Consider the following 25,301-nt stretch of genomic DNA (forward strand, 5'->3'; position numbering starts at 1 on the left):
GAAGATGAAGAGCTGTCTAACATTCATTCTTCTGTCCTCTATAGTTACAGTCACCACAGCTGGTAAGTTTGTACAGTCAAGATATCTATATGTTCATGTTATTTATTAGTACGTTATAATATATTTTGATTATTTTAATGTTTGCATTAATATAAAAGTTTTGTCTGATTCAGTGGTCAGTTTTATCTGTTATTAACTGTCTGTATTCTGTCATTATTTACATTCTTTAATATTTTGCTTACAGACAGAATGAGGCTGGTGGGTGGCAGTAATTCTTGTGCTGGTAGGGTGGAGATGTTTTATAAAGGAGAATGGGCAACCATGTGTTCCGATTATTGGGATATGACAGCCGCATCACTGTTGTGTATGCAGTTGGGCTGTGACAGTAATCCAGATACAATACGTGGTGCTCACTTTGGACCGGGATCAGGAACAATTTGGAAGGTTAACCTTGACTGTAGTGGATCAGAATTCACAGTAATGACATGCAATAGAATGGCAATTTATGATCCTAATTGTAATCACAATGAAGATATTGGAGTTATCTGCAGAGGTATGTTTTTATTAGTATGACCGAACACATATTAGTATTGATTGTTAATTAATGAATTGTGATAACAAACAATTATTGACAAGACTTGCACAACAGCACTCTAAAAATGGCCGGGTTGATTTTAAGCCATGTTGGGTAAATATTGGACAGAACACTTTACTTTAACCCATGCTGCTGGGTTATTATAATCCATAGTTATAACAACAACCCAGCATTGGGTCATTTTTAACCCAGCACGTGTTCGGTCTAATATTTACCCATTATGAGTTGAAAATAACTCTGCATTCTGTATGTACAGTATGTGAATATCTTGTTTTACAATATGAAAAATTGAAATTTTACAATATTATCCTGTAATTTTAGGACTTAAACTGGTTGGAGGTTCTCGCTGTTCTGGGAGATTAGAGATACCTCGAGGAAACACCTGGATGTCAGTGTGTGATGCTGTGTTTGATGATCAGGATGCAGAGGTTGTGTGTAGAGAGATGGGCTGTGGACCTCCTGTACAGCTGCTGGGTGCAGATACTTTTGGTAAAGGAGATGGCCAGGTGTGGACACAAGAGATTCAATGTAGAGGAGATGAATATCAGTTTGATCTTTGTCCAACATCACCTTCACGCATCAACTGCTCCCATGAAAATGATGTTGGCATTGTATGTGCCGGTAGGTGAACATAATTACTTTTACATGGTAAATTATTAATATAGCCTAAGGTTTAATTTATTTGCGTTAGTTAATGCAATGGGTTTCACAAACTAACAATTTGACATCTATAAGGCACACCTATAGTATGAAGTAGCTCCAGGTCTATTAACTGCATTACAGTTCTGTATACACCAGGTTTAAATGAAATTACAGATTTATAGCCAACAATCCACTGAGAGAAATAAAACACTGAAAATAATCATTAAAAGAATTCAAAAGTTAAGTTAATGATAACCTGCTACATTGCAGTCATTGTTAAATGTTTGTTCACTATACGTTAAATTGTTTAGTAGTAAGGAAAAACGGGGTGAAAGTAAAGCTTATTACGGAGCCCGCCCCTTGGAGAAAAGAAAACAAGACCATTAAATCTGTTATCACAGATTTGTAATTTATAAACTCCCCTCAGTAAATAAACCATACTCACAGATTATAAAAACTGTTCCTTAATTTTTACAAACCGTATGTACAAGTTAACAATCCGTGCTCTCAGATTTGTAAACCGTACCCTCAGTTTTTTGCAATCGTAGGCTACCCACAAATTCATAAACAGTGCGCACGGTTTAGCAAACTGTAGCCTACTCACAGACACTGCTAATTGCATTATGTTAAAAATGTATTTAATTCTAATTTGATTTAATTTTAGTGTTCAGACCGTTGAAAATTTTTTTTATTCTCAACAATTCAAGTTTGTATTGTTGGGTTGCTTTTAAAACATTTGATGTAATTTCATTATTTTTTGCAAAGATAAATGACAAAATATGTTTTCAGTTATATAACAAGGTAGTCATGTATATGAACTAAAAAAAAATCTATCGAGTTTTGTTGTAACAATGCGCTACTTTTTTAACAATACGCTTAGTTTTTTTTATAAATAATGTACACCCACATTGTAGCGGCTTCGGGTTGTGCCCCATTTACACCTTGGGTGTGCATTATTTTCGAATAATTCAACGGCCTATCGTCAATTATTCCTTAATTATTTTGTTACTTTATTGCATTAGTTAATGATAACTTAGTAGGGATTTAACGATATTTCGTGATGACGTACATTTTATTTGTTGACCGGTCAACACGTAATCTACTCTGCGCCAGCGTCACCTAGTGCTTTACCGCAGTCACACAGACATCGCTTATCACCTGCAGCTTGAACTGAAGGGTCAGCAACATGACTTCGGTAGAAACAGAAATTTATATAGATAATGCCCCGTCATCTTTTAAGTCCAACGTCTGGCATTTTGTTTTCACTCGACGGGAATCTTAATCGCACGAACACGTGCACGCACAAAAACATGTCGAGACGCGTTCAGCGTCTGTCCGTTCAGCCATGCACAGCCACATACAAAAGTCCAGGTGACACCACACGATTGAGATATCTTATGAAAACATAACAAAACTAAAGTACGTTTCTGAATAATAATGATAATCTTATTTTGACTCGATCACGATTGGCTCCTGTAGATGGACATCAGAAATGTTTTGTTCAAAGCAGGGAAAGGAAAGCAGAAATGAGAGATGATGAGTTTACGGAGTTTAATCCTCACCCAGTCAGGGGTGCGTTTCCCAAAAGCATCGTTAGACAACAAACATCGTCAGTTCCATCGTTACTAACATCGTTCAATGATTTGATGTTTTCCGAAACCATCGTTCAAATGAACATTCGCAAACTGCATCGCTAACTTGTGTCGTTGGAACGACAGCTCTTCACCTGTCGTTAGAAGCATCGTTCCTTGTTATTATCATATGTAGACTTACGTTAATCATGCTTTTGAACAAAATTAGCAAAAAACATGTAGTACAGTCTATATCCATCATTCTAAATATATTAAAATATTATTTTACATCTTTAACTTTGTAAACAGAATTAAAGCGCTTCATTTGAAAACTGCACATGTGCGCAGAACTACGAGCTTTAAGACCCTGGAGAATCCCTGGGAGGAGTGACGTAAGAGGGAACTTGCGCGTGAATTAAATATCTTGAAAATAAACAACAAATAACTAAACCCCGATAACAAAATCAGTCTTCCGATGCAATATGTTATTACAGCAATAATCTGACATTAAATCGATTTGAACAGATTAATTAGTACTTCACCTCCCATGTGACATCATCAACTACGTTGTTAAACCAACATGGTTCAAACGATGAATGTGCGACAAAGTTACTATTCTTTCGGGGAAACAGTTGTGACAAGGTAGTTTGTTTCTCCAACGATGCATCATACTATGGACGTTCAGCAACAAGTTACGTTGTTGTTTGGGAAACGCACCCCACGTCTCAAAGATGATAAATCTCAAGTAAACCTCTGTCAAGTCTATAGAATTACACTGTTGCTCGAAAAAATCAACACATGTATTTGTTATGTTCTGTAAACTAAGTGTAAAATTTTACAACATAAATAAATCATAAAAGCATCTTTATTTTGTAAATTTCTTTGATTCATCTGTACTCTGTCTTTCAGACACACTGAGATTAGTTGGTGGTGGCAGTCGTTGTTCTGGTAGAGTTGAGGTTCTTCATAATGGTCAATGGGGAACAGTGAGTGATGATGGTTGGGATCTGAGAGATGCTGCAGTGGTGTGTAGAGAGCTGGACTGTGGAGAGGCTGTAGATGCACCAAGACATGCCTATTTTGGAGAAGGGAAAGGGCCAATCTGGATTAATAATGTACAGTGCACTGGCCAAGAGTCTGACCTGAGACACTGCAGAACAGATAGATGGCGGAAACAGGAGGGTAAACATATTAATGATGCTGGAGTCATCTGCTCGGGTAAGATCTATATGTATGCTTTACATAAAACTTAAAATTATAGAATAAATACAAAACCTTCCTTCACATTCTTTTTTACTTTTAGAAGTTTTCACATAATATTATTTCTGAGGGGTTCATTTGAATCATTTTAAAATGTGTTATCTATTATAACAAGAAGTAACTTGTTGAAATTGTAACAAACTACATGAATATTCCTCTTTTAATTTAAGCAATCAGGCTGGTTGGAGGTTCTCGCTGTTCTGGGAGAGTTGAGATGCATCAGGGAAACACCTGGATGTCAGTGTGTAATGCTTCACTTGACCAAAAAGATGCAGAGGTTGTGTGTAGAGAGCTGAACTGTGGGGTTCCTGTACAGCTGCTGGGTGCAGATACTTTTGGTAAAGGAGAGGAGCAGGTGTGGACACAAGAGATTCAATGTAGAGGAGATGAATCTCACATTCGATCATGTTCATATTCTTCACGTAAAGTAACCTGCTCTCATGACAATGATGTGGGACTCATATGTTCTGGTAAATACCAATACTGAACCAATAAAGATACCTAATATTTGTTAAGCAGATACTGTCTTCTGAGAATATGTGTTTTAAACTAATCTCGCAGGTTACTCTGAGCTCAGACTGGTGAACGGCTCTGATATCTGCTCTGGTCGAGTTGAGCATCAGTATTTCAGTAAATGGGGCTCAGTGTGTGATGAGTGCATGAATATGAGAGCTGCCAATGTCCTCTGTAGAGAGCTGAATTGTGGGATTGCTGTGTCTGTTGTGGGAGTGGACTGGTTTGGAGAGGGATCTGGTGAAATCTGGGCTGATGTGATTGATTGTCAGGGGAATGAAACAAAACTCTCAGAATGTTCAATCTCTTCATGGAGTCGAGCTGAATCCTCTCATAAACAAGATGTTGGAGTCATTTGTTCTAGTGAGTGAACTTCACTCTGTCATTAACATGAAGTTACTGTAGTGTGATCGTAATCAATCTGAAAATGTCAAATCCTTTCTCCAGATTCCTCTCTGTCTCTTCATGATGGTCGAGTGAGGTTGTCTGGAGAGAGAGAGTGTGAGGGTGAGGTGGAAGTTTACATTCATCAGGTTTGGAGGAGAGTTCTGCTGGACTCCTGGAGTCTCACTGAATCCTCTGTGGTCTGCAGACAGCTGGGCTGTGGCTCTGTGCTGAACTTCACTAACTCCTCTTCATCCAGTGATGAACACAGTTATGAGTGTGTGATGGGCTTCCAGTGCTCTGGGACTGAAGATCATCTGAGGAACTGCAGCTCTCCACAAACTCTCAAATGTAGCTCCAGACAACAGCTGTCAATCACCTGCCTTGGTCATAATTAATTAATATCTATCCATATGATTCATTAATATAGGTTTATATAGTTTTTTTGCTAACTTTGTATCTGATCTCAGGTCAGCGGTCCATCAGGTTGGTGGGTTCTGGTGGAGATTGTGCAGGAAGGCTGGAGGTTTTTCACAAAGGCTCATGGGGTACAGTGTGTGATGACTCCTGGGATATTAAAGATGCTCATGTGGTGTGCAGACAGCTGCAGTGTGGAGTGGCTCTCAGTAATCAGCCAGTACCAGCCTGGTTTGGTCCTGGTTCTGGACCCATATGGCTGGATGATGTGAACTGTGAGGGGAATGAGACGTCACTGTGGAGCTGCTCTTCACGGGTCTGGGGAGATCATGACTGTAAACACAAGGAGGATGTAGGAGTTGTCTGCTCAGGTAAACAATAACCTGTAGATAAAGTTGTGGTTAAATATATAAAAAAATATGTTTTGATCAGATACATTACTTGCGAAATGATTAATTGGAAAATTTTAAGTACCAGACTCTGAAGTGATTTAAATGATCCTTTTCAATCTAGAGTTTAAAGAGCTCAGGTTAACTGAAGGCTGTGAAGGGAATGTGGAGGTTTTCTACAATGGATCCTGGGGTAATGTTTGCTACAATCAGATGAACAGAGACACAGCGAGTCTGATCTGTCAAGAGCTGAACTGTGGAAGATCTGCAAGTAAATTCAGTTCTTCAGATGCACTGAGGTCTCAGAATTGGTTGGATAAACTTAAATGTCGACCACATGACTTCACTTTATGGCAGTGTCCATCTTCACCCTGGGGACAGAATGACTGTGGTCTAAATAAGGTTCTTAAAATCACCTGTTCAGGTAAGAGAGCACTTTCTGTGTCAGATGTAGATTAATATTTCTGAAAAAAAAAACTGAACCAGATGAATGGGTGAGATGATCATTAAATGAAGATGTTGACTATCATACTGTTGTGTTCAGAGTTGTTTGAAAATTTTTTAGTTTCAGAGGAAAAGACCCCTCAGAGTCATTTGTTATGCTCTACCTCACCATCTCCATACCAGAGACAATGTTCAAGTATGTTTATATGATAATAAACAAATTCAAATGATTATTACTAAACTTTTCCCATTCATTACAAACTATAAATATCTATTCTATCTGTGTGTATTTCACATTTAAATCTCAGTTTGTGTTTCAGTGTGTTGTTGTAAATGTTGTTTGATGTGTGTGATGTAGATCATCTTCCTCTCAGACTGAGTGGAGGGAAGGGTTTGTGTTCGGGGAGACTGGAGGTTTATCATAACTCTGTGTGGGGTTCAGTCTGTGATGATCTGTGGGACATCAGAGATGCTCAGGTGGTCTGCAGGCAGCTGGGTTGTGGAGCAGCATTGAGTGCTGATGGGAATGAAGCGTTTGGTGCTGGTGAAGGTGTTGTGTGGATGAACAGAATCGAGTGCAGAGGGACTGAGATTCACCTGTGGGACTGTCCTCATGTCCTGAAAAATCACACTGACTGCTCACACAAAGAACAAGTTAGACTCATCTGTGCAGGTTAGAGTAAAACACTGAGAGATCAATTCATTATCATTTCAGTAATTATTTTTAATATGCATGTTATTTTATTTTACAGACTCGTCAGTGTCTACAACTCCTTCCACAACAACAACATCAGCTTCTCCTTCAGTTTCTCAGACAAACAGGAGATCAGTGACTCCTCCACAAACTCCTCCTCTCTTCAATCCTCCAGTGGTTGTGATTGTACTGGGAGTTTTGCTCTTACTGCTCTTAGTGCCGCTGCTGATACTGATTCAACACAACAGAGAGATGAGGAGAGGTACAGAGATCCACACATCACATACAAGTACACATCTGACATATTGAACTACATCAACATCAATCTTACTACAGTCTTGTTCAGTGTATCATCAGTCATGTGTTGTGTTTGTGTGTCTACACTCACAGCTCTCTCTAAGAGGAGACACAGGACTCAGACTGAGGCAGTTTATGAAGAGATTGATCACAGACACACAAACACACACAAACACTTCACTCAGAGAGGTGAGACTTCATTCATTATGTTTTTTAAAGCTTTAAATATGTCAGTGTCTTCCTAATATCTGAAATAACTGGACACATCAGAGCGGTTGATGTGATTAACTGTAGATTTAAATCAATTAACAAATCATTTATAAAAATATGAAAGCCTCTGCCTCTCATCAGTGTAAGTTTGAGTTGTTTGTGTATTTAGGTGAATCTGTAGATTAGAGTCTATCAGACAGCTGATGTTCGTCTATTATTAGTCCTCTTAAACCTCCGGCTTCAAACCACAGAGTTGCAGGTGTATCTTTACAGATGTGTGAGAGTGAGATTATTTTTGAAGGTTAATACGTTAGTGGAGGATAAGGTGCAGGAGTGTGAGGATGTCTGTGTGTGTTTGCAGACTGCAGTTAGTGTATTTATCACACAAGCAGTTTCTCAAGAAACTGCAAATATTTGATATAAAGAAATGAATGTTCAGTAAACATTCTGACTCTTCTGCTTCACTTTAACAGGGAGTCTCATCTCTGAAGAACAGCATTCTGGATATGAAGATGCTGATGAAACAGGTTAGAGGACTAAAGTGAATATTAATAAATAAATATTAAATAAAAAACAAAATAAATAAATACAGCGTGTAAAGAACACATCACGTGTAATGAACATGTCACCAATTTTTTTGTACATATATACTTAAGGAGCTACTGACATGAAAGTTTACCAGAATCCACACATGCAAAGAAATCAAACTATAGATGTTCATAAATAAAGTTATGTGTAATCATGTAAAATGACACAAGGTCAAGGAAAAGTATTGGACCCCTGAAGAAAAGGAGGTGTAATGGCACGGAAAGCCAAGACAGTCAGTAATAAAAAGCAATCCTGCAGCTTGTGAGTGCAAATAATAACAGCTGGTTCAGTCTCAGGTGTCATTCAAGAAACATCTCATGATGGGTAAACACTGATCCAAACACAGAGACAGAAAGAAAATAAAGCTGCTAGAACGGCCCGGCCAATCACTTGACTTCAATCCAATTGAATATCTGTGGAAAGAACTAAAGGTCAGAGTTCATACTGTAGATGAAGCCACAGAACCTCAAGATGTGAAGAGTGTTTGTGTGAAAGAATGAAAGAGTCAAAATCACACCTGAGCAATGCATGCAACTACTTTTTCCAGGACACATCTGTAAGCCTTCAATACCTAAAAATGCTTTTGTACAAAGTATTAAATAACATTTCAGTAAGCGTGTTCATTACTTTTTCCCTGTGTCATTTACATATTAAACATAACTTCATTTGTGGACATCTATGATTTCTTTGTGATTGCATGAGTTGTAACCAACATCTGGTAAAATTTCATGTCAATAGTACCTTTAGAAATATATTTACTGCAAAACGGTGTTTAATACTTATTTTACCTGCTGTATACACTAAAGTGAAATGAATAAATGCTGAAATGCTGCAAAGTACTCAAATGAATCACATGCTCATTTTTTCCCCATAAAAGTTTATGACAATGATGTCCCCATTGGCAGCGGCATACAAGGTCAGTAATCTTGTTAGTTAATATAACGTGATTTAATTGCTATTTAGTTAAAAACATATGGACCTGTAAGATGAAGTTTACATTATGTTTTAAAGCAGAACAGAACATCACACCTGAATACAATAATGATGTCATCACTGATGGACTAACAGCAGATCGTCAGACAGGTAGTCGAAAGTTTAGGGTTTAGTAACAGTGTAAAGTGTGAAATATTAAGATATTTAAGTATAAATAAAAACGGAGAATAAGATACTTCATAGTTTTTTTAATGTTATGCCGTATTTTAAAGTTACACAGATTACACACATGGACTGTCCGAAATAACCCCCATACCCTCATTTGTTACTGCTACTAATATTACTTCATTAATGTAGTCCTCTTGAAGGAGTAAATTAAAACAAGTGAGTGCTGCAGACGTCATGCTCTGCCAAGATGATGAAGTGACTTCATTACAGTGCATTGTGGGACTGAATCATAATGTTCATTATGAACTTGAACACCACTACACATGGCGTTTGCTTCAAATAGTTCACTATATACATGATATAAGGCTTTAAGGGGAAATTTTCTTGTAGATATGTCAATTTTATTGCATAAGAATGTAGATTGTTATGTTTATGTTATGTTTAAATTGTTATGTTTATGCTATCATATTTTTTCATGTGTTTAGTGGACGTGCCAGAGAATTATGATGATGTCATCATTATTAGACAGAACATTCAAGATATAAATGGTGAGTTAAACTGTAATCACTGTGCTTATCTATTACTATTGAACTGCATTTGAACCAAAAGACTTATGGTCAAGTGTAATTGGTCTGAGACATGATGCATTAAGGATGTGATTTTTTGTAATTACAGTAATGAATTTGCTTTTGTTTTTGACAGACTATGAGGATATAATAGAGGAGACAAATACAGAGGGAGGGTCTGTTTGACTCAATGACCACAGCCAACGCCCATTTTCATCAAAATCTTATCAAGTGTCTGACATTTAATATTGCTACTTAATCTTCAGTGCTTTGTTTTTACTGCCATATCAAATGTTCTTACCAAGAATAACTTAAGTATATCGGCTTATAATGCATTTTATTCAGTGTATCATCTTATAATACATTTTAATCTTGATTATATTGGCTTATAAAACATTTACATTTTTGTGTATCGGCTCATTTTTTGTGCTCTTTGATCTAATAAACAAACCAAAGATTAAATATTTCATTTTTGGTTTTATTTACAAATATTAATAAACAAAGTGATCTGCAACAACTGTACAACCATCAAATGTCAGTTTTTGAATTATGGTACATTTCAACCTAAATTTAAAATGATCAACTATTTGATTTACCTGCGCTTAAATCTCTTCTGTTTTTCAAGAATTCATATAAATCATACATCAGTTATTTGCCCAAAAAATGAAAAGGGGGATGAAAGTATGTTTGCCTTACATAAATTGTCTTCCTTCATGACATTAAGATATATTTAGCATTCAGAAACTAGATGCAAGTAAACACATTATTATAACACAAATAACCAAAAAGTGTATATTTGAAAAAATATTAATTCCCATAAATAATGCAGAACAATACACAAAGAAGTGTGTCATGAATGCACACTCTTTTTTTTAAATGCTTCACGATGCAATAAAATAACTTTTATGGTCTTAATGGTTTTGAACCTTCAACATCTGAAGAATGTTTCTGCTTCACAAAAGGCTTCTTTGTGGCGAAAAAGGTTCCTCAGTTCAGATTATAAAAATTTATGAAAGAAATGGTTCTTAAAGAAACTTTGTCTACTGTAAATGGTGTAGTCAAACACCAGCTGTGATTTCTGCATTACATGAATGGGTTTGGTAAGGACAGAAAGATTTATAGCAGCTTCTCATTTCTAGACATGTTTATTATTTTCTTTTTATTTAACCTTTTCAGCGTCCTGATTATCATTTCTTCACATTTACAGAGTAATGTTCAACACATTCATAAATATAGATATATTTTATTTTTCTCACATGGTATCTCCTATTTAAAAAATTTAAATGACAGTTCATCCAAAAATGACAAATTATTTACTCCCTCTCACGTTGCTTAAAATTAATATAATAATTAAAATTTTATTAAACCTCTTTAGTTTTTATAATGCCTTTCCATAAACAGTTGTTTTAAGCTGGAAATGAATCACATTAATACACACATTGTGTTTTATTGTTTTCAAGGTCTAGACAGGAAAAACTAGGATCTGCTTTAATGCCGCAAAGTCTTATGGGAAACTTTGTAATTTTAATGATTTCAGTTTTAAGAAAAACTTTTTTACGAATTTTGAGTGTTGTCACAATTGATAAAATAGTGACATATAGGCCTGGTTTCACACAAGGTTTAGTTTAAGCCAGGACTAGACCTTAGTTAAATTAATATGTTTAAAGGGATAGTTCACCTTAAAATGAAAATTTTGTCATCATTTACTCATTCTCATGTTGTTCTAAACCTGTATAAATTTCTTTTTTTCTGATGAACACAAAAGAAGATATTTTGAGAAATTATGGTAAACACACAGCAGATAGTGGCCATTGACTTCCATAGTAGGAAAAAAATATTTTGGAAGAATTGTGATAAATGATGAAGAAAATATTTTGATAAATGATGGTAAGCACACAGTTGACAGTACCTATTAAATTCCATCATATTTTTTATTCCTACTATGGAAGTCAAGTCTTAAGCCTAAGCCTAGTCTAGTCTTAAGCCTTGTCTGTAAAAACCGAGGGATAATTGTGCAGTAGAATATCCTGTGGTGGTTGCTGATATTTTAAGCTTTTTCAATTACTTGGTTTAACTGTATTGATGTCAGACTTTATATTTTTAAAACAGTTTAACCAATAATTTAATTCAATTAAATTATATATATATACAGAAAAATGCAATGGACAATATAAGCAGCAGAGTACACAGCTAAGATTAAACCGTACTAGCGAGCGTAGTAATAATGTAACGTATGAAAGAGGGTGCTAAGTTAAACCAATGACTCCCTAGGGGTTGAAAAAAACTCCTGGCATTTTAGTCAGGAGAAAAAGACCTAGGAGTAAAAAACCCTTGATAGAGATCCATACATAGCTGATTCTGTAGAGGATATATTATATAATAGGTAAATAAAAATGAAAGCATATGCTTTTGGATTATTTCTGCAAACCTCCTAAAGTCTCACTCACGTTGATATAAATCTATGTAAATATTTAACCATAACAGCATTTCTCATTTATTGATGTCCACTATATCTGCAAGAAAGGAATGATCATTTACTGTCCTAAAAACAGTGCGTAGCGCCCTCGTGTGTTAGTTAACCTAAGCTCAAAACTCCCTTTGCTTGTGTTGTACTGCCATCTTCTGAATTAATAACGCATTACAATTTTATATCAACATCTGCACATGCCTTTATGTACTGTTAAATATATTAATTAACAAATGTAGATATTTATTTGCGTATTTAAAAAAAACCTGTGTTTAATAAAAGTCTATTTATTCTAGGATGTAAAACATTCAGTATCATTGTAAACACTGGGTAAATCATCAGACAAGATGAATAAAATGTATTTAATATAATGGACTTGTTATATTAAAAAATGTAAGACAATGATAAAGTTCAAATGTTTAATTTATTATCATTAGTGAAGAGGACATGTCTGTATGTGAATTAATTAGTGTAAATCATCAGTGCTTGTATCTCCTGGGTGCAGATGGCAGAATTTGATCTGAGATCAGTTTCCTCCAAGTATGATTTTATCTTGGACCTGACTGGTAATACAGTAGACTATGGACTAATATTGAAGTCTATCAGAGATTCGTGCCCTCACATGTCGGAGGAGTCCTGATCTGAGACACATTTTTGCATTTATGTAGTACAGATATAAGTTACAAATGTACTACATACTAATTTTTTATGTCTCTGTGTTGGAGGAGATTACATTAAGATAAAACTCTTACTCTCTTAACTCTTGTAAAACTCTCCACATACACATAACACATCTCTTTAGTTTTGCTTACACTGAGATGAATAAACTCTCCTCCGTCCAGACTGTGAAGAAATTAGTAAAGTTTAAATACATGTCCAGAGTACTGAATATCTTCACACAATCCACCAATGCTATGTCATCTTCTTATTTCATAAATACAAGTTATTTTTACCTTTAATACTTAAGTACAACAAATGTAGTACTCTCTTTTTTGGTTCTCAAGTAAATGTAATTAAGTATTAATGATCTGCCATAAAGAAAACTAAAACACAGAATACACTTTTACTAGCTGGCTTAATTAAGTAAATAATTTATTTTTCTTAAAAAATATATTTTTTTAGAAACACCTTTGCAATTATTTTATAAAAATTGTAAAATGTTTGGACAGAGATCTTGTTGTTTTACAACGTTTTCACCAGCAGATGGCGCCATATTTAAGTGTTTAGAGCGCAGCGGAGTGTTGTGTGCTGTTGTTTCAGTCATGACCACATGGTGGCAGTAGAGAATAAATCAATCACAAACTGTGTTTAATGCTGCTTATGTTATTTTACCAATCGTATTAGTTATTGATCGCATCTGCTGTTATAGAATGAAAACAAAATTAGTTTCTGCAATGCAACAAATAAATTACACAAGCTGACAGCACAAATAAGATTCATGCATCACTGAGAATGCTTACAGTGTGTACTTTTGTACATTAGGAGCATTGTTTTTTATCTAATTGTTTTAATATAAAAATGATATTTTATACAAAATATGTATATATTTTTATACTGTGCATAGGAGAGACATCAAACAAGATTTCTGTGCCTGATATGATTATAAATTGATGACCCATGAGATGGAGGCAATTACTGATCTGTCAAACTGAATACTGTCAAACAGGTAAGACTTTTTATAATAACAAAGTTGTATTGCACTCTCCCTTTGTAGGAAACTGTTAATAATTGCACAGCTAGGAGCAGATTATCACTTGCAAAGGGCCCATGTTTTTTAAAGTTTCAGAATTCATTGCTTATTAATAGATGTTTATCAGTGAAGATTAAGAGTAAACATCTTCATTACACTAAATAAAAGTACAGTGAAATCAGTGGGAACATAAAACGTCAAAATGTGAGCCACAGTGAAGATTCTTTATAGCCACATTTACTGATGCTTTGATTGACAGTCTGTTGCTGCCATCTAGTGGATAAATAAAGTATCACAATCTTAAGTAGACAAAAATATATATTGATAGATATAATATGTGGATATATTTATTAATTTACTGATGAATGTAATGTAGAAATATTTTGTTAGTTCTGCAACACATTTTTTTTTAAGTTATGTAATTTTGTTATAAACATTGTTAATATCAATAACTAATAATTTATGTTCTGTCACTTATGTATTGCTGTTCTTATGTTGCCATAATTGCTTCTATTGTTTACCTCACTTGTAAGTCGCTTTGGACAAAAGCGTCTGCTAAATGACTAAATGTAAATGTAAATGTCTTATTTTTGATTGATTAAACAGAATAGAAATGTCCATGTAATACTTTAATTTTAGATGTTCAATATATTTCATTTCACATTTATGAAATGGATATATTTGTGAGTGTATGTGTGTGTTTATATTAAAGTGTATGAGTGTGTTTGAAGTGATCATAAAGTTTCCTGTACATCTGCACACAACAGGATTTGATGCTGAATAGATACTGAAGTGTTTCATTTATTTGATGTAAATTTATCTTCACTCTTGCAGGTGTTTGTCTCCTCTGAACATGGAGGGAGGAGCGTCGTTCATCAGCGCTGACGTTCTGCTGATATATATGGAGAAAATCAAAAATATCTCTTCTGATTTGTCACTCAAGTTGTTTGATGATTTCCTTTCTTATTTCTAATAAGGTAACAGAGAGCGTGATTGGTCTCTCTCTCTCTCTCTCTCTCTCTCTCTCTCTCTCTCTCTCTCTCTCTCTCTCTCTCTCTCTCTTTACATTGACTTCTCATTATTCTCTATCAGTCTGTGTGTACAGTAGAAGATTATGGAGATCTGTCTCAAACTCATTTTACTCTCCACTGTAGTAATGACCATTACTGCTGGTAAGTACACACTTGAGGTCCGAAATAAATATTATACAAGGAAATTTAAATATTTTATACTTCTTGTTAACATAAATATGACATAGTAAAATTTTGTTTCTATTTCATATGTATCAGATCTGAATGTGAGGTTGGTGAATGGTGGCAGTCGCTGTGCTGGTAGAGTTGAGGTTCTTCATGATGGTCAGTGGGGAACAGTGTGTGATGATGATTGGGATCTGACAGATGCTGTAGTGGTGTGTAGAGAGCTGGACTGTGGAGAGGCTGTAGAGGCTCCGCGTGGTGCTTACTTTGGAGAAGGATCAGGACAGATCTGGATGGATGAAGTGAGCTGTAGTGGATCAGAGGCCTCACTGAAGAACTGTAGATCAAGGGGATGGGGTGTTCATTACTGTGGTCATGATGAAGATGCTGGAGTCAAGTGCTCAGGTGAGCTTCTCTAAATATTATGCTGTTCACATCACAAATATTTGTCTTTTTAATCATAATATTATGTAATGTACAAAGTAATTTAAATGTTGGTCTTCATTATTACCAAGATAATACAGTCTTCTGTAGATCATATTTTATTTAAAAAAAACTATCAAATAATTTACATTTAAAAGATTACCAAATGTCATATTTTGACTGGCAACAATTATTACAAAGTTTGTTTAAAATTTCACTTGTTTATAGACTTACTGGTTTTACTTGTGTTCTGAAAGTCAAAGTTCTCTGGGGTTCAGTATGTCTTATCAACAGTATTCAATTAACAAATCGTATTTAAGTATTCTGAGCTTTGTCTACATTTAAAATTCATAAACTATGGAGGATCAAGACTTGTTACCGGTTCTCATTTGTGCTCTGGAGTGTAGATGCTTTTTGTGGGTGGCTGGGGCACAGTGTGTGATTGTCTTAACAAATCCCAATAAAGTCTTCTGTTCTGTTCAATTTGTCCATATAATCAGAAATCATAAACTATGGAAGGTTTGCAAGACTTGATGATGGACCTCATCTGTGCTCTGGAAGAGTCGAGCTACTTCGTGGGAACACCTGGATGTCAGTGTGTGATGCTGTGTTTGATGATCAGGATGCAGAGGTTGTGTGTAGAGAGATGAACTGTGGGGTTCCTGTACAGCTGCTGGGTGCAGATACTTTTGGTAAAGGAGAGGAGCAGGTGTGGACACAAGAGATTCAATGTAGAGGAAATGAATCACTCAGTCGATTCTGTCCATCATCAGATTTGCGTGTAATAAACTGCACCCATGACAACGATGTGGGATTGATCTGTTCTGGTAAAATATCAATGTTTAATGTCTTTTAGAAATTTTGATATTGTAAATACTGAATGAAGTATTTGACTAGTACCACATCTTTCAACATGTTAAACAAAGCTACTGCTAGAGAAATATTTAAAGATTAAGGTCCATTTTACTGAATCGGTGCCATTTGAATGGTGTAACTTGTCAAAATTTACGTTTATTGTTATCTTTTTTTTAATGCTACATCTAATAACACACATATTTTGCTTTTTAAAATGAGTATTGGTCAATCTTGGCTAACTAGTTTATTTTCTTACATGGTTTCTTTATGGAGGATGGAGAAATTTTGGTAACAGGACTGAAAGTATATCAGGACTGAGTTTTTAGCATAAATTTAGCAAATACATTAAATAAAGCTGCATTAATAGCATGAAGACACTGAGCAAATTCTAGTGATTTCCCTTTTTTATATTTTATTTATAAATAAACAGATAACATTAAAGAAATAATATACTATAGGTAACAGGACTGAACATTAAGACTGACATTAACAGTCATAGCATCAATATCATCATGTGGCCTTCAGAAGATCCAGATGATGTAACTTCCTCTTGAAAATGTGACTTGTGGAATATTCCTAGATTTTCAAAGGGGGGACGTGTTGAGTAACAAGACCTGAGGATATGACAAAATTGTGCATTTTATTTAAAATATTAAGACTTTTTCAATGGTACAAATTTAAAGCAAAGGTGAGATATGGACCCACACAAAACTGCAATAAATATAAAGATACATGAAGAATTTTATGCTTAGTATAAAAATATAGAGATAGAGAGCAGGTACGGAAAAAAGCTGTTTTACAGTGTTCTGGATTGTTTTTATTTTTAAAATCATATAGATAAACATGCAGGAGACTTTGCTTGATAAATGAGTTTTCTTGCATTTTTATACATATAATGTCCTGGGGACAGAAATTGCACTGATTTGTGGAATGGCCCTTAATCTCTCTATTAATAATCTTTATTATCACGCCTAAAAAGATCTCTAATTCAGTTTCTCTGCTCTGTGTTTTTGTTTAGGTTTCTCTGACCTCAGACTGGTGAATGGTCCTGATATCTGCTCTGGTCGAGTTGAGCGTCAGTATTTCAGTAAATGGGGCTCAGTGTGTGATGAGTGCATGAATATGAGAGCTGCCAATGTCCTCTGTAGAGAGCTGAATTGTGGGATTGCTGTGTCTGTTGTGGGAGTGGACTGGTTTGGAGAGGGATCTGGTGAAATCTGGGCTGATGTGTTTGATTGTCAGGGGAATGAAACAAAACTCTCAGAATGTTCAATCTCTTCATGGAGTCGAGCTGAATCCTCTCATAAACAAGATGTTGGAGTCATTTGTTCTAGTGAGTGAACTTCACTCTGTCATTAACATGAAGTTACTGTAGTGTGATCGTAATCAATCTGAAAATGTCAAATCCTTTCTCCAGATTCCTCTCTGTCTCTTCATGATGGTCGAGTGAGGTTGTCTGGAGAGAGAGAGTGTGAGGGTGAGGTGGAAGTTTACATTCATCAGGTTTGGAGGAGAGTTCTGCTGGACTCCTGGAGTCTCACTGAATCCTCAGTGGTCTGCAGACAGCTGGGCTGTGGCTCTGTGCTGAACTTCACTAACTCCTCTTCATCCAGTGATGAACACAGTTATGAGTGTGTGATGGGCTTCCAGTGCTCTGGGACTGAAGATCATCTGAGGAACTGCAGCTCTCCACAAACTCTCAACTGCAGCACAACACAACAGCTGTCAATCACCTGCCTTGGTCAGAATTATAATATCTGTGAAGATGATTCATTAAAATGTATTTATAAATTTTTTGTTAACTCTGTATCTGATCTCAGGTCAGAGGTCCATCAGGTTGGTGGGTTCTGGTGGAGATTGTGCAGGAAGGCTGGAGGTTTTTCACAAAGGCTCATGGGGTACAGTGTGTGATGACTCCTGGGATATTAAAGATGCTCATGTGGTGTGCAGACAGCTGCAGTGTGGAGTGGCTCTCAGTAATCAGCCAGTACCAGCCTGGTTTGGTCCTGGTTCTGGACCCATATGGCTGGATGATGTGAACTGTAAGGGTAATGAGACGTCACTGTGGAGCTGCTCTTCACAGGTCTGGGGAGATCATGACTGTAAACATAAGGAGGATGTAGGAGTCGTGTGCTCAGGTAAGGAGTGTTATGGCATGAATGTATTTTAAAGAGGATTACATTTCTTTTTAGTCAAAAAATAATTCTATAATTCTACATATGAAGCTTATATCACAGAATTGCAGTTCTTTAATATGCAGTATTTAAAATGCTTTAACATGTTATTTTGAGTTTAGTACCTAAACTCCAAGTTGAAGATTAATGCAAATATCTTTCAATCTAGAGTTTAAAGAGCTCAGGTTAACTGAAGGCTGTGAAGGGAATGTGGAGGTTTTCTACAATGGATCCTGGGGTAATGTTTGCTACAATCAGATGAACAGAGACACAGCGAGTCTGATCTGTCAATGGCTGAACTGTGGAAGATCTGCCAGTGAACCCAATTATTCAAATGGACTGAGGTCTCAGAATTGGTTGGATTTCTTTAAATGTCGATCACATGACTCCACTATATGGCAGTGTCCATCTTCACCCTGGGGACAGGATTACTATAGTACAGATGAAGTGGCAAACATTACCTGCTCTGGTGAGATGAAATTTAAGTTACTGTCCTGTGAGATTTCTAATTATTTTGTGTGTAATGTATTTAGAAACTATAGGGTTTGGGATATTATATTACTGAAATGATACAATGTTTTATTTGGTTTTATCCACCTTATTTTCAAACATGGAAGATGTGACTTATTTCCCTTTTTTTGTTTGAGACATTCATTTTAATAGCCGGCCGGTCGTGGGAGCACACATAAAACCTGATTTAAACAGTTATTGTAAATATTTACTACAACTGCCATGTATGACCAAGTGAGAGGATGAAATTAAGAAGTGGCCTGATATTTAATATGAAAATAAATTCAATAATTTCGTGTTGTTGCTCAAGAGTGACGTGTTTTCAATGCGCAACTATAATAGCACAGAAGCATATCAGTATCTTTGAAATGGGAAAGTCAGTCAAGTGTTTGTACAAGGAATAGAGCAAGAATTTGTGTTTTTAACCTTTTCAGGTGATGGTTTAAAATGTTACAACTGTTGAGGTTTAGATGTGGATACAGATCATGGGTGCAAGTCTACCACATACAAATTCAGCTCTTGTGCTTGTATTATGGTCAAAATAAATGTTTTGTAGAGATTTACAGCGTTTTTATCAGCTATTATGGCAGGGAGCTACACTGCGACCAAAATGGTCGCATATATGCGACCTTTTGAACTGCCGTTGCGACCCTAATTTTTAATGGGTCGCAAATGTACCTAATGTTTTAGACAATATGCTATGATTTACTTTGAGCATTTATTAAAACAGAAATGTGGATCTTAAGAATACGTTTTATAACGTGCTCTGAGCCATCAACACGTTGGCTTCATTTTGCGTGAAAGCACGTCGTGTCTTTCCCTATCAGTGTGCGTTTGCGTGCTCAGCTGTTTCTCAATGAATTGGATGGGACGCGACGCAAGCGCAGTGTCTTCCTTGTTTCTGAACTTGAGCAGAGGTCTTTCTTCACTGAGGACGAGGGACTCGTATGGTTCCGGGTTTATATTTTAAATGGTCTGTCGGGTCCGGTTAGGTCCTAGTTTAATTACTTTGGGTCCCAAGTCTGATTAATGTTGTGTTTATAACCCGAGTCGATCGGAAAACGTCCATGAGCGCTACCGCGCTAAAGCTCGAGTGCAGATTCAGCGTGCCTCCGGTTTCTATGGCGATGGTTCTTGTTACGACCACGCGCTGCATTTTCTTTCTCACATTTTTTTAATAATCTTATTATTAATTAACCATATATTTTCTAAAACCATATCCATATTAAGTTTGGACAGAGATTGTAGCAAAAAGCAATGCTAATGTCAAGCCAATTGCACTGAACGAGCAAAGCAATGTAAGAGAGAAATAGAAAGATAGAGCAAAAGCAGTAAAAGTGCCTATCTAATAGAAATTATTACCATTATAACATCAGTCATAACATCAGTCACATTTATAATCTATAGACCTGCACTGTCTATTAATATACTATACATAGTATTGTATTATATTGAGTTTGATAAAAGGGGTCTAATTGCTTCATATATCAGTGCAAAAACAGTAAGTCTTTTCGTGGTGCTTTGACAAACAGTGTCAGCTTTGTTAATGGCAAAGAAAGTTTGGGGTGGTTAGATTGATGAAATATAATGTGAAATTAATATTAATTTTCAATGAATCAAAGTATTGTGTCACACATTATTAGTTCTACATCACATGTATAGTAAGTAGACCATTATTTGTAATTTCACCGGCTACCACCACCAAGTAAATTTCAGATCTGTGGGAAACACTGCAACGTTTAAGAAAACAAGGCGGCATGTGGTTTAAAAGATGGCAAGTAAAATAAAAAGCATATCTGTATGCAATACAGTTTCATTATTGTTCATTATTATCCAGAGCGCCTTAATATAACTTGAAAAAAATATGTGCGACCAAATCATATTTTGCGCCAGTAACTGAAAAAGTTGGTAGCGCCACCAGTGGAAAAGGTTAGTGTAGTTCCCTGTATGGCAACCCCTAACTGCACAAAGGATGCCGGTCTTCCTGGATTTCATAAGAAGCATTAAAATGCCAATCAAAACAGCACACTTGTGTCCCTCGCAATAGGACTACCATTAGCTTTAGTGGCTCACCGGAAGTCATGCGCAAAGGAGCAAAAAGATGGCGGCGCCCACATTTACGTTAAATATAAGGTGGAAAACACAGGCCTGATGAATGCTTTATTCTGATTGGTTGAGAAATGTTCCACAGGTGTTGATTATTTTTCTGTAAAACGCAAACCTGGCCTGTCAAATGTCTTAAAATAACCACCAGAACGATGTTTGTGGTAACCGTGGTATAAGCAGAATAATTGACTCCGGTCCTTTGAATTATTTATTTCGAAAATTCTATGGCCCATCATCAATTATTCCTTACGTGATTGACATTTTCTCATGTAATGATTTCAGAAACGGTGATAAATGAAGTTCCTCGGAGTAATCTGTCATGTTCTACTTCACCATCTCCTCATCAGAGACAATGTTCAAGTATGTTTATGTAATAAATAAATTTGTATAAAATTGTAAAAATCTGTGTTCAATCTATGTGTTTCAGTCTGTTGTTGTAAATGTTGTTTGATGTGTGTGATGTAGATCATCTTCCTCTCAGACTGAGTGGAGGGAAGGGTTTGTGTTCGGGGAGACTGGAGGTTTATCATAACTCTGTGTGGGGTTCAGTCTGTGATGATCTGTGGGACATCAGAGATGCTCAGGTGGTCTGCAGGCAGCTGGGTTGTGGAGCAGCATTGAGTGCTGATGGGAATGAAGCGTTTGGTGCTGGTGAAGGTGTTGTGTGGATGAACAGAGTCGAGTGCAGAGGGACTGAGATTCACCTGTGGGACTGTCCTCATGTCCTGAAAAAACACACTGACTGCTCACACAAAGAACAAGTTAGACTCATCTGTGCAGGTTAGAGTAAAACACTGAGAGATCAATTCATTATCATTTCAGTAATTATTTTTAATATGCATGTTATTTTATTTTACAGACTCGTCAGTGTCTACAACTCCTTCCACAACAACAACATCAGCTTCTCCTTCAGTTTCTCAGACAAACAGGAGATCAGTGACTCCTCCACAAACTCCTCCTCTCTTCAATCCTCCAGTGGTTGTGATTGTACTGGGAGTTTTGCTCTTACTGCTCTTAGTGCCGCTGCTGATACTGATTCAACACAACAGAGAGATGAGGAGAGGTACAGAGATCCACACATCACATACAAGTACACATCTGACATATTGAACTACATCAACATCAATCTTACTACAGTCTTGTTCAGTGTATCATCAGTCATGTGTTGTGTTTGTGTGTCTACACTCACAGCTCTCTCTAAGAGGAGACACAGGACTCAGACTGAGGCAGTTTATGAAGAGATTGATCACAGACACACAAACACACACAAACACTTCACTCAGAGAGGTGAGACTTCTGTCTTATTCAATCAAATCAGATGTAGAAATATTAAAGTCAGTCTGATGTTTGTGAGTTGAGCTGATGTTCGTCTATTATTAGTCCTGTTAAACCTCCGGCTTCAAACCACACAATTCCTCCACAGAGCTGCAGGTGTGTGTGTGTGTGTGTGTGTGTGTGTGTGTGTGTGTGTGTGTGTGTGTGTGTGTGTGTGTGTGTGTGTGTGTGTGTGTGTGTGTGATTATTTTTGGAGGTTAATGGGGAGGGGGGTTCATATGCTTGTAAGTTTATATGCAGGTGTGTGTGCGCTTCTTCCTGTCTGTTTGTCTTGAATCCGGTGAGAGATGAGTTCATGTCAGGATACAGGTGTGTGTTTGCAGAATGAAGTTAACTTATATTTTTAATGTCTAAATATTGTTTTAATATAAATCTAGATAAAATAGGTTGATGTGATATTCTTGTACTCTGTGATATAAATGTAGGTTGAGGTTGTTTGTAATGATCAACATGTTTCTGACTCTTCTGCTTCACTTTAACAGGGAGTCTCATCTCTGAAGAACAGCATTCTGGATATGAAGATGCTGATGAGCTTCTCTCAGGTTAGAGGACTGAACGTCAATATTTAGGTTTTGACTCAAATTAAGACAAATAATTTAATAATCCTTTACAAACTTGGAAAATATACACATTACAATTCACAATACTAAAGTTTCTGAGTCTCTTATCTTTATAGCAAAAGACTACAAGATTGAATATTATGATGATGTCTCCAATGGCAGCGACCTAAAAGGTTTGTGACTTTATTGACTGATCAGACTTCATGGTGTCATAATGTACAAACAGATATTTTGTATTTTGTTTTCAAACATGTTTTGTGTTGATGTAGAAGAGATGGTGAATAAAGTCCCAGCAGAATACTATGATGATGTCATCACTGATGGACTAAAAGCAGACAGTGAGACAGGTGCACTTCTGTTATTCTGTATTAAGATGAAATATAAGATCTGTACATGAAGAGAAAATATACTTTATATCTCTATGGCTGTGATGACGTGTGTCTCATGTTATATTTGTAGACGACACACTTGAGAAGTATGATGATGTCATCACCACAGGACAAAACTCTGATCTTCAAAAAGGTGATTTTACTTCATTTCTAGGCTGTTTTTGTAACGTAACATCTATTTAGTGAAGCTCAGTACAGATATAATGTAGGTTTACTGGCTCTTTGTCATTATGATGGGATTTGTTGTTTATCTCTTATGTATGTCAACACAACAGAGAGTTATGATGATGTCATCATCAATGGAAAGAACTTTCAAGGTGTAATAAGTGAGTTACACAGAAGTGCACATTTATCAAGCAGTACATCTAAGTTTCTTATGTATGTCTATTATAGCATTAATCCAGTCATTGTGACTTTATCAGCTGTTATCAGTTAGTGTCAGAAAGAGAAATGTGTCTATGACATGAGACATGATGTATTACAAATCACAATATGAGTTGTTTGTCATGTGACTTCATCAGAGGGAGTTCAGGAGGAGTATGATGATGTGAAGAATGACAGTGAAGATGTGACAAACCTGTTAGGTAGGTTATTAACCTCTAGATCTCATTTTAAGATGTATATTATAATATATTTTATCTTTATATATTATCTATTTTAATAGTTCAGTTTAAAATCTTCATACAATTAATAAAAGAATATGAATGTGCTTTTGTTTTACACAACAGATTATGATGATGTGGGGGAGGAGCCAAACAAAGTGGGAGGGACTGTGTGACTCAATAACCACACCCACTGTCTCATGTCATGAAATCATATTACAGCTTAAAATCATATAAGTGATCAAATTTTGCTACTAAAGCTACAGTGCCTGATGTTTTATTGATATTTCAAATAGTTTTTTTTATTGAATATCACATGCTTTGCTTTTATTGAGAAGTTACAAATGTACTTTATTTTTATGTCTGGTTGGACAAGAGTATAAATAATATATCAGAGAGCATCATACTGTACACAAATGTGGTTTTATTTAAACGGCCGTCTAAACAGCACAGTTTCTTGTGTGAAGGTGCATTTCAACATCACAATGTTTTAAACAATTTAAAGCTGAGGGTTTAGAGTCTTACTGCTATTGAATGATTTGTGTTGAGTTTGGATCTTCTGCAGTAACAGATCCATCTGTAGATTGAGCTCGAGTTCACTCTTCTTGGCAGGCACGTGCACACATAGACATCAAAGGGGGCTTGAGCACCTGCCCTTTTTATTCGAGAAAGTGCCCTTTTTTCTGGGGTGCTTTAAAAAAAATAATAATAATATGATCTTTATTCATATAACAACTGATGTCTGTCTGTTTCTTGTGTTTTTTACTTGTTGCTTATTTAATTTAACATGAATTTATTCAGGAATCATTTAAATGAGATTTAAACTCTTATATAAAGAAAAATAGCAATATTTGTGGCACACAAACGGTTAACAGATGAGTCCCGCCTCCAAAATTCACATCGCTAATATGATTGGCTTTACCTTTCCTTAGTCCTGCCTCTCTAACTTACTTCGCTTTATGATTGGTTTGTCTATACTCGTGCTGCATCATTCGCGCTTCAAGCGCCAAAGCTCAGCCTTAACGAGACGCGATCATGTGCTTGATTATGCAGGCAGGCTATCGGTAAGTGTGTGAGGAAGAAAGCATTCTTATATTAACAGTTTTATGCACAAAATATGGGACACGTTGTCACACATAACGATTCAGGGACATTGTTTTCCATGGCAATCCCATATTAACCTGAAGAGTTGCAAACTTGTATCCGTATAGTGTATGTAGTTTAAACAGACTGCTCATAAAATAATAAAGCACAAACAATAAATTAATTGCTAACTGCAGTAGTAAGCTTTTTTTTGTTTGCGTTTTTTGTAATGGCTGTTAA

At 36.1% G+C, this 25,301-nt stretch overlaps 1 long non-coding RNA gene and 1 pseudogene across 1 annotated transcript; both read left to right on the plus strand.

Annotated features, from left to right (window-relative positions):
• Window positions 1-4: 4 nt before the first annotated feature.
• LOC135778982 (antigen WC1.1-like) lies at window positions 5-24,154 on the plus strand (annotated as a pseudogene).
• Window positions 8,877-9,653, plus strand: LOC135774816 (uncharacterized). The gene is made up of 3 exons (XR_012336571.1): window positions 8,877-8,920; window positions 9,019-9,087; window positions 9,591-9,653. It is a non-coding gene; the product is annotated as an uncharacterized lncRNA (long non-coding RNA).
• Window positions 24,155-25,301: the final 1,147 nt, after the last annotated feature.

Source organism: Paramisgurnus dabryanus, chromosome 1, assembly GCF_030506205.2.
Source record: "Paramisgurnus dabryanus chromosome 1, PD_genome_1.1, whole genome shotgun sequence".
Lineage (NCBI taxonomy): Eukaryota > Metazoa > Chordata > Actinopteri > Cypriniformes > Cobitidae > Paramisgurnus > Paramisgurnus dabryanus.